Source organism: Hevea brasiliensis, chromosome 4, assembly GCF_030052815.1.
Source record: "Hevea brasiliensis isolate MT/VB/25A 57/8 chromosome 4, ASM3005281v1, whole genome shotgun sequence".
Lineage (NCBI taxonomy): Eukaryota > Viridiplantae > Streptophyta > Magnoliopsida > Malpighiales > Euphorbiaceae > Hevea > Hevea brasiliensis.
Window position 1 is genome coordinate 37,061,736 of NC_079496.1, and position 12,024 is coordinate 37,073,759.

Here is a 12,024-nt window from a genome sequence, read left to right on the forward strand (position 1 = left end):
AATAAATTCAAATCTACTTATACCTAGCTTTAATATGCTAAACCTAACGTTCTTTAAAATTTGTATTTCAGGGTTACTATTCATGATACTATTCAAGTCAATTTGTTGACTTTCTAATGCTTAATAGGTATGGAAATTCTAATTTTACCCACATACCACATTTTCGTTACCTAATTTGTTGGTTTTGGTTGTTTACTCAAAATCTAAGTCTTTTAGGCAAATTTGCAAATTTTCAATTTTGGTATCTTATGTTGCACTGTTCCATTGTCATTTTTCTGTTAGAATTTGGCAAAACTTTCTTCATAGAAAATGTTCCCTATTGTCTTAAATTTATTCTCCTTTTTGAATCACTCCAATTGGAGTTTTGTAGCTCAAGTTATAGCTATTTGAATGATGGCTGCCGGATTGGACTTAACCCAGATTTCTGGGCACCAAACAGGTTCTGGTAGTTTTAAGTCACTATTTTTGGGTGGCCAAATGACTTGGTTAAGGGCATAATTTGAGTTTATGTTCTTCAAGAAAGTTTTAGGTCTATATCTCAGCTTTCTACTGGTAAAATGTCAGGTCATTTAGACCTGCCTAGCCCAAGTTATGGCCAAATGAACAAGTTCAATTTGGTCATTTTTGTACAGGTCAGACTGCATAAATCCGGATTCGGTCAATTTGTTCACTAGGTTTTGGTCACTCTTTGGGTATGATTCCTAAATGAAAGATGTTCCATTTTGTGTCTATTTTCATTCCCAATTGGCCTCACACCAATTGGACTTGTAAATTTTCAGTTTTGGTCCCTCAAAGGGACCTTGGTCCTGCTGCCTACAGAATGACCATTTTCAATCCAAATTTAAACTCACTTCTAACACTTGCAACACATCTCAATTGGTCACAAATGACCATTTTTCACCTCAAACAAGGTCAAACACACCATTTGACCAATTCTCACATTTTTGTCTCTCAAACCCTAGGTGCCAAAAACCCTAACTTATACAATTCATTCAATTAATGAATTTAAAGTACATAATCAACATCTATACACTTAATTCATCTCAAATAATCATTCAAAACTATCAAACTCATTCATTTCAAACCCTAATCCTAGATGGCTAAAATTTCTATCTGGTCCCCCATAATAGTTTTCTTTTGAATTTAAGTTAAAATCTAAGTTAAATTAACTCAAAACATATGTTTTAAACTAAAAATTTCAATTTAGATTATTACCTCACTTGAGCTTTCCAATCTTCTTAATTCTTCAATTTTCTTCAAATTTTCTCTTTCAAATCTTTTTCTTGAAGCTCAATTTGAGGGTTTCTACAAGTTTTCTAAGGGATTTATGCGGTAATTTAGGGTTACAAAAGCTCAAAGTGAGCATTAATGGAGGGAAGAAAAAGAAAAAAAAATGAGAGAGAAGAGAGTTCACGGTAAGAAGAAGAAGAAAGGGAAAAAATGAAATTTATTTCAATTTTTTTGCTATTTTATGTCTTTTAAAATTGCTTTTGACTTGGTCAATTTAGGTAGGAAAATTAAAATTAGTTTTAACATCATGATGATGTCATAAAGGTGATGTAATAAGTCCTATTTTTATTCTTTTTCTTTTTCTTTAATTTTTCAATAGTTCTTTAATTTAATTTTCGATTCCAAATTTTTCTTTTCTCTGATTTTATTTGACAGTTAGTTCGGGAGTTAGCTCTCGGGGTCAATTGACCAAATTGCCCCTAGCCGGTTCAACCTTGTTTGCAAATAATTCAATATTTCTTCTGGATCCCTGACCTAATTATTTAACTGGCTTAACAATTCTTTTTTCCTAATTTTCTCTTTTCCACTGTGTTCGCAATAGTCCCAAGGACCGCGGCGTCACATTTTACTGTTCGAAATTCAAGTTTAAATCGACCTTGCAGTCTTTCCCGAGAAGGTCACCCATCGCTGTGACTCTCGGCTCATTTAACTTAATATGTTCTGTTTTTCTTATTTATACTTAACTAATTGATAATTACTAATTATTTGTGTTTAGGGCTTAACTAGGTGTCTTAAACATAGTTCTAATCCTCTTAATTGTCCGGACCGATACCGGTCATCGGAACAGTAACATATTCCAGGCTGTGCAAATAGGAGTGTTACATTTGATATTTTGTATTTTGTAAACTTTTGTAATGTATATTATAAACTCATGTAATTATGCTTTTGATGTAATTATCTATGAACCATGTTCAGTAATAAATTTCAGCATTTCTTATTGAGTTGAGTATGACATGAAATGAATTGAATTTTGAGATATTGAAGCCATTTGAGAAATTGTTGAAAATATGTTGGTGGCTGACTGAGATTGAAATTATGATTATATTGGAATTATTTTTAACAGATTCAGAAGAACTATTTTTCCAATTTATAGCCAGCACTCTGCCGAATTTTCTATAAAATTTGCAAAAAATTCATATCAATAAAAAATTGTAATGGAAATATGAATTGGTGCTTCGGCACATTGTGTGGCATATCTTGCTCGGCTACACTGTAGACGGGTAAGGGGTGTCACATTAACGATAATTTACAAGTTTATGTACAATCTCAAAATTTAATTATAATCCAAAATGAAATACATCATGTGTTTATGTACAATGAACAAAAAGACAAAATCTAGACATACATGGGCCCTACCAATAAAATTACAACTGTCGAGGTGACTAGTAGACACTGGTAAATCTGATCGGCCTCTGTATGAGCACTACTGCTACAACTGCTGTCACACCCTATCCCTTTGAAGGCATAACATGATTCCGTAGTACACTTAATGAATTACCGTACTTCGCCTGCCAATAACTCATTAAATATACTACAAGAGATTTTAAAACAATTTTCATTCATTTTGAAAGTGGTGGGTAAATTGTTTTCACAAATATTAAAAACCTTTATTTGACACTAAGTCATAAATCAAATTTTTTGGATATTTAAAATCTCCGTAATTTTTATAAAAATTTCAGCAGAGTGCCATCTGTATTTTGAGAAAATAGTTCTTCAAAACCTGAAAAGAAAACACTCCCAATATAATTTATAAACCACAACTCCATTATTCAATTTCATTTTATAAATCAGCACAAGCAACCTAATACACAGTTTAAATTAAATCAAATATTGAAACATCTCATTAAGGTAACAAATTTAATATTTAAATTCATGGGAGTATTAAAAATTTAATAATACAAAACTTTATAAGTTCATAAAATCTCAAGATAATATTACCATAATTTGTATTTGATTACATTCCAAAATATATTATAAAAGAGTTGATACAACTGCTCGAATGAAATTACATACATATAATTACAGAATTATGTCAAAATCTAATGTACAAGGGTATACTTATGATATACCCAAAGATAGTCTCACTGTGTCTTCAATTAGTCTCACTCAACTGCTCTATATTTTCTTTCACCTGCAACAACATACAAAGCTATCACTGAGTGGTGAACTCAATGGTACACAAACTAATAATTTAAAAGGCTGAAAATAAAATATTTGCTGATAAATCATAATTCAAACATTTCACACTCATATTTCACAATTTTCAAATCACATTTATAATACAATTTTGTCAAATAATATAATAAACACAGTGTTGCCAATCCATACACATCTTAGGTCATGACACAAAATTTTCGATCGCAGTGTTGTACACCATGACAAGACAGACTCACCTCGCAAATCGAAATCAATAAGGGAGGTGGTGATAAGTGCATAATTTATTAATTTTACTCCCATCACATTTAGTGTTTCTAGTATGTTTTATGCATAATTCAGTTAACTAAAGTATATTTATCATTTAGGCATATTTTTAAATAGTTGTTGGAATAATTGTGTTAAATGGAGAAATTTTCAGCATTTGACCTTTATTACATTTTTCAGGTGTTTCTAAAGTTGTGGGTCTCCAAATTAATTGCTGTTTAATCCATTGAAAAGCTAAGATAGAGCACTTCAAATGATAAAGAGGGACCAAAGCCCAAATCAGTCTCCAAGGTTGACAAAATGAGCTATGGATTTATTTCAAAAGCCCACACTTAATTGTCACGACTAGTTTCAGTATTTATTTTGTATCTGTAGTTCTAGAGGTCCAAATGAAGTAAGCCCAAGCCCAATTGAACCATAAGAGATACCTCTACAACTTCTATGAGGGGCTGGAAGCAAGATAAGGCCATTTTAATTGTCAAAAATGGCAATGAAGTCATCACTATGGGCTGGACCGTCTATCTGAACCAGTTCTAGTTTTTGGGCCATAACTTGGGCTATAGACCTCTAATTTAGGCAAATGAATACCTGTTGGAAGGCTAAGAAATAGGGCTACAACTTTCTTGAAGAATGTAGAGACAGATTCGGAAAGGAAATCATTAAAAATCGGCCTTGATTTTAGAGACGTGAATGCAGGCTGAAAATCTGTCTTTTGAATTTCAAAACTTTTCTTAGTTTGGTTCCTATCTTTGGGATTAGATTTTTTTATTATAAATGCGTCTTTGGGCAGCAACTAAAACACATCCAATTTAGACCTTCGTTCTCCATTCTCTTTTTAGATTTCTTCTTTATTTTTCTTTATTTTTCTATAAGCCATGAACATGAGTGGCTAAGTTTTTAATTCAGTTCAAGGGATTTTAGTTCTTATGCGTGATTTGTGAGACAAGGTTATTAATTTAATTTATGTCTTTTTAAGTATCTATTATTTTCTAATTTCATTATCTTTGATCTATTGAATGATTTGCTAAAAAGGCCTATTAGTTAATTGTTTGATGTGATCAATTGCTAATTCATCTTCATAATCCGTAATTGTTGTGTAAGATTGAACGGGACTAGCAATTAGTTTTATTGATTATGATCCAAGTTTTTGATAATAACCTGGGAAATAATAGGGTGAATTAAATGATTTATGCTTTATAAATTATTGTTCAGCTTAATTACTTCCTATTCTTAAAGCAGTTATTAATTTGATGAGGATTGCTTAATACCAATTTAGTTAATAATTAGAGTCAATAAGAGTGCTGGACTCGAATTGATGAGTATAAGGAAGTCAGAGGTTTACCTCGCTGTTTGGTAAATCTACGTTAAGTATTCTATAAGATATAATTGTATTTCTTTTGTCTATAATTGAATCAATTCATTGGAATGTGAATTACCTTGGACTGAAGTTTATTTAATTTGAGAGTTTCATATGTAATTTTAGTTCTTAATTTTTGATTTCTGATTTCTTCTTTGGACTGCGAGTTACCCCACCCCCCCCCCCTTCAAAACTTTGTTTCTTTTTCCATTACACAAGTGCATGAAATTTTAGTAGTTCAGTTTTTAGGGTTCGACCTGGATTTACCACTTACTACATAAAATATTTTACAACTGGAAATTTCAGTTAATTTAATTTTTAGTGGAATCGACAACCATCAAGAATTTTAGCACCGTTGCCAGGAACTGAAGTTTATTGGAATTCGTGTTTTTGGCTATTATTAATTTTGTTTGTGAGTTATTGCTGTTTTCAGGTTTTCAAAAAAAAAATTATGGTGTTACTATTCATTAAGATTTTCTGTAGAATTAGCAGGGTGGCCCATACCTATTTTGAAGAAAATGACGTTCTGATCAAGAGGATTCATGGCCCCACCCTCTTGAGGCCAAATTCCATTGTTTTCTAAGGTTTTTCTATTTTTACTTTGAATTTTTTTTGTTTATGACAAGAACTTCTCAATCTGGTGAGTTGATCTTTGATCCAAAAGTAGAAAAAGCAGCTAAACAGTTGAGAAAATTGGCTAAGCAAGCTAAGCAGATTCCGAGTACATCTAAAGGAGTCCAATCTCCAAGGGAGTTAAGTTCGGATTTGAATTTGGATTCAAATTCTGAAAATGAAACCTTGGCTGCTAGAACCTTGAAAGAGTTGGCTGCTTCTGATCTAAACCAACAGCCTTTGTGTATTCAGTACCCTGCTTTAAATGTTGCTTTTGAGTTGAAATCTGGACTAATCCATTTATTGCCTAAGTTTCATGATCTTGCAAGTGAGGATCCACATAAGCATTTAAAATAATTTCATGTTGTGTGTTCCAGCATGAAACCTCAAGGAGTTTCAGAGGATCAAATGAAGCTTCGAGCTTTCCCTTTCTCACTGGAAGGCGCAGCTAAGGATTGGTTGTATTCCCTTCCTTCCGAATCTGTCAACTCATGGAATGGGATGAATCAGATATTTTTGGAGAAGTATTTTCCTGCTTCCCGTGTTGCCAACATAAGAAAAGAAATTTGTGGCATCCGGCAGTACAATAGAGAGAGTTTGTATGAGTATTGGGAACGATTTAAGCAATTGTGTGCAACCTATCCCCATCATCAAATCAGTGAGCAGCTGTTGATTCAGTATTTCTATGAGGGATTTCTACCAATGGACCACAATATGATAGATGCTGCCAGTGGAGGGGCTTTGGTTGATAAGACACCAGAAGAAGTAAGGAGGCTGATTGCTAACATGGCAGCAAACTCTCAGTAGTTTGGAATGAGAATGGATCACGCACCTAAGAAGGTTAATGAGGTAAGTACATCTAACCTTGAGAAACATATTTTTTATTTAACTTCTTTGGTGAGGCAGTTAGCTGTAGGGAATATGCAAACTGTTAAGGTATGTAGGATTTGTTCAGGTTTGGGTCATGCTACTAACATGTGTCCTGCGTTACAAGAGGATGAATCAATGCAACATGCTAATGCAGTAGGAAATTATGGATAGCCACAACATAGGTATGATCCCTTTTCAAATACTTATAATCCAGGATGGCGAGATCATCCCAATTTGAGTTATGGGAATCAACATTTGCAAAACCGATACCAACAGCAGAGACAAGTGAATCAATTACCTCCGCCTCCCTCAAATCAAGGTATGTCACTTGATGAAATTATTAAGGCCTTGGCTAATAATGCGCAACAGTTTTAGTAGGAAATCAGAAATAGCATTCAAAACATAAAGAGGTAGATTGGTCAATTAGGCCCACTAGTGGACAATATCACTAGTGGGCTGGGCCGTTACATTTGTGGTATCAGAGCCGCTCCGTGTGCAACCTTGAGCAATGGAGGGGCAAACCTCAACGAGGACACTGAGTCCCATAAGGGGGGTGGATTGTAACACCCTAAGCAAATCCCACATTGGCAAAACACGGCAGAGATGCTGGGTTTATAAGTTGGTGGTTCATAACCCCTAGTGACGCGTTTTAAAACCGTGAGGGCTTCGGCCTAGAGTGGACAATAACACTAAATGTGATGCCTCTTACCCGTCTACTATATAGCCGAGCAAGAAGTGCCACATTCGGTGCCGAAGCACCCTATCTTGTTTTATCATATCTATTGTAAACTTTTAATGTCATTTAAAACATGTATTCAATGTGCAATTTTTTTTTTTTATCTTATTTCTGTGGAGACCCGGACAGAGCCTCCCCTGTTTTATTAGCATCTGTCGGGTTCCACTATCACCTGTTAATATATTCATAGTCATCTCACATATTTTCATATCATATTCTCTTTTATCATATCAGTCATAACTATTTATGAGATCTCAAAATGAAGTGTCATCTATTGCATTCATATAGAAATTCATAGATAATAAATTATAAGTTTTCATTTCAAGTCCAAAATGAAATACATCATAAACTAGTAATTACATCATGACTAAACATAATGAACCAAAATACTAGTCTATACATGGGCCCTACCAAAATACAAAAGACCGGTGAGGTGACTCTGGACAATGGCATATCTGATCAGAGCTCATCGGTGAACTCGTGGTGCTTTGCTTTGGTGATCTCGATACCTACGCGATGGAAAACCAACGCGCTAAGCATAACACTTAGTGGTGCATAATTTATAATAACAATAATTTAATAATTTGAAATAATATATGCAACTCATAATTTCTTGATCTTTTATATTTTTATTGCTCTTTAGAAACAATTAACATTATCGGGATCTTTTATGATTACTTATTGTATTTTAAGTCTTAATTAATTTTTATCAGTGCCCAAGAAACCTATAACAAATTTATGAAGGCTGGATGCATGGGTGTATACTGGTTAGACAGCCATATGTCTATCCAGAATACGTCTGTCAGGCATGAGGCCAGCTATCGGGCACTAGACCCGCTGTCAGGCTTGTAAAGCCAAAAAAAAACTAGGCACAATGGCCAGTAAGTAGGCATATAGCCTGTAGAACAATCATACCAGACATATATTGTCAGTTCATGATTTTCTTGGTAGGCATTACTGCTATTTGTATGAAGGAACGAAAGCGTGAAAACAGAAGTTTATACCATTGAATTCAAAAATTTTCACCTAGGGTCACATGCATCATGCAAGATTTATTTTTATCTATTTGATTTCAATGATAAACAACATATTAAAACTCTTTTAATATGTTTTTGGATCTGTATTTGCCATTTAAGATTTTAAAATTAATCAGATTAGTTTTAGAACCCTAGATTAAATCAAGAATGATTACACTAGCCTCTTGATGCACTATAGCGTGTCTACACCTTTGAGATTCATCTTCAGGACAACAAATGTTGTCCCTCTAGCTTGTCCACACCAAGAACACCTATGGCAGCCCTTGAACAGCTTCTCAAGCTTTTTCTATTAATTAGAAATTCAAGTTCTGCCTTTTAAGAGAATAGAGATGTAAACATGGCACTAGAAACAATTTCTAGTGTTCTTAATTCAAAAGATTGATGGCTAATCTCTTTGAATTGGTGAGAGATGAAGAAGAATAGAAGAAAAGCCTCAAAGTGGCGTGACAAAGGAGAGGAGTGCTGCTGGTTATTTTTTCTTTTCATAACCACACTTAAATAGCTAGGTTAACACATTAAACCCTTGCCACATGTCACCCTTTGATTAGCTCTAGGTTTAAGTGACCCAATCACATTGTGCCAAGTATCAAACCTATATTTAATCTTGATTTTAATCATCTTACATGATTAAAAAACATTTGGCAAGCTTATGTGTAATCTCATGTGTCACCATCTCATGGTGCCACGTGTCACATTGTGAAATGACCAAAATGCCCCTGTGTCTTAATTTTGAGTTCTCAACCCAAAATAATTATTTTTCTTCTTCTAATCAATTTATATCAAATATAAATTAATTAATTAATCTCTATTAATTAATTTCTCATTAATTAAATTCATATTTAAACACTTTAAATATAAATTTAACTTATACTATACATCCAATAATCTAGATTTGGTTTCAAGTCATGCTAGGGACTTTGCAATTTAATTGCAAACCAAACCTATTTAATTAATCAATTAAACTCTTTAATTAATTAATTAAATCATATTTAAATAGGTGATAACTTGTGTATGTGTGTGACTTACTAGGCTCATTACTAATTGGCAATGAGACATGATATCAAGTCTTAATATCATCAGAACTCTTTCTTACCATAAATGATTTCTCTAAATCATTTTATGAACCTCATAGACCATGGTTAACACCTAGCATAGCATGCCATGGCCACCCAATTAGTAATAAGGTTTACCTTAAATGAACCTATAATCATATGTTACCATGCACTAGAATCTCTCTGTTACAAAATCCCAACTCAAGGTGGAGTCATGGTTTATGTCAAACTCCATTTGCTATGAATATTATGTTCTCTTTTAATCCCAGTTCTTGATTAAAAAGATTTTCTCATCAGAAACTCTTTTCTGAATAAATCTATCTGTCCTGGCCAGGAACTTGAAACATCAAGAACAATTAAATGAATAGGATTTTATCTCTATTTACTTAGAGGAACAGATTCCATTTTGATCAACACCTACCTCCATATATAACTAGTAGGAGCCAACACATGCCCATTGAAGGAACGGAAGCGTGAAAAACATAAGATTATACCATTGAATTCAAAAATTTTCACCTAGGGTCACATGCACCATGCAAGATTTATTTTTATCTATTTGATTTCAATGATAAACAACATATTAAAACTCTTTTAATATGTTTTTTGGATCTGTATTTGCCATTTGAGATTTTAAAATTAATCAGATTAATTTTAGAACCCTAGATTAAATCAAGAACGATTACACTAACCTCTTGATGTGCTGCAGCGTGTCTGCGCCTTTGAGATTCGTCTTCAGGACACCAGATGTTGTCCCTCTAGCTTGTCCACACCAAGAACACCTATGGCAGCCCTTGAACAGCTTCTAAAGCCTTTTCTATTAATTAGAAATTCAAGTTCTGCCTTTTAAGAGATTAGAGATGTAAACAGGACACTAGAAACAATTTCTAGTGTTCTTAATTCAAGAGATTGATGGCTAATCTCTTTGAATTGATGAGAGATGAAGAGAAATAGCTGGAGAGGCTCAAAGTGGCGTGACATATGAGAGGAGAGGCTGCTGGTTATGTTTTCTTTTCATAACCACACTTAAATAGCTAGGTTAACACATTAAACCCTAGCCACATGTCACCTTTTGATTAGCTCTAGGTTTAAGTGACCCAATCACATTGTGCCAAGTGTCAAACCTATATTTAATCTTGATTTTAATCATCTTACATGATTAAAAAAATATTTGGCAAGCTTATGTGTTATGCCATGTGTCACCATCTCATGGTGCCACGTGTCCTGTAATGAAATGACCAAAATGCCCTGTGTCTTAATTTTGAGTTCTTAACCCAAAATAATTATTTTCTTCTTCTAATTAATTTATATCAAATATAAATTAATTAATTAATCTCTATTAATTAATTTCTCATCAATTAAATTCATATTTAAACACTTTAAATATAAATTTAATTTATACTACACATCCAATAATCTAGATTTGGTTTCAAGTCATGCTAGGGACTTTGCAATTTAATTGCAAACCAAATCTATTTAATTAATCAATTAAACTCTTTAATTAATTAATTAAATCATATTTAATTAGGTGATAACTTGTGTATGTGTGTGACTTACTAGGCTCATCACTAATTGGCTATGAGACATGATATCAACTCTTAATATCATCGAACTCTTTCTTACCATAAATGATTTCTCTAAATCATTTTATGAACCTCATAGACCATGGTTAACACCTAGCATAGCATGCCATGGCCACCCAATTAGTAATAAGATTTACCTTAAATGAACCTATAATCATATGTTACCATGCACTAGAATCTCTCTCATTACAAAATCCCAACTCAATTTGAGTCATGGTTTATGTCAAACTCCATTTGCTATGAATATTATGTTCTCTTTTAATTCCAGTTCTTGATTAAAAGATTTTTCTCATCGAAACTCTTTTACGAATAAATCTATCTGTCTGGCAGAACTTGAAACATCAAGAACAATTAAATGAACATAGGATTTTATCTCTATTTACTTAGAGGCAGATTCCATCTTGATCAACACCTACCTCCATATATAACTAGCAGGAGCCAACACATGCCCATATACCCATACATAGTACAAGTATGAAAGCGATATCAAACTCAAACTACCTATATACAAGATAATGTGCTATCTCAGTCTAAAGATTATATGCATCGATATGATTTATGACAAAACATTGACAAGAGTAAACTCCATGTGCTTGTCATAAGTGTCACCGTTCGACCTACTTATCATTTATAAGTGCCTATCATGTTTGTTATATGGCATGAGACTCACCATTCCATCTTATTTATATCTCATATAAATAACTTGGGAACAAACATGAATACAATCTTTACGGATAAGTCATGTCCTTATTATGAAGTATCCTCGATTGTGAACCTATTTATGATACTTTGTGCTAGAAATATTGTCACTCATATTCTTAACAACTTAAGAATAATATTTCTAACAAAATATCAATGGACCTTTTCTATTACACATAAATATATTATATAAACAGAAAAGTGGAAATGCCTTTTATTAATAAAATATATACAAGATACATACTAAATGATATGCTCTAGGGCATACTACTAACAATCTCCCACTAGCACTAGAGCCATTCATTACAATACCTTAGACCCATCTTCTCAAGATGTCAGTCTAACTGAGCTTGTGACAAAGGCTTAGTGA

General features: G+C 33.2%; 1 non-coding gene across 1 annotated transcript; it reads right to left on the reverse strand.

Annotated features, from left to right (window-relative positions):
* Positions 1-6,229: 6,229 nt before the first annotated feature.
* LOC131179724 (small nucleolar RNA R71) lies at positions 6,230-6,336 on the reverse strand. The gene has a single exon (XR_009148611.1). It is a non-coding gene; the product is annotated as a small nucleolar RNA R71 (small nucleolar RNA).
* Between the last annotated feature and the right edge of the window lie 5,688 nt (positions 6,337-12,024).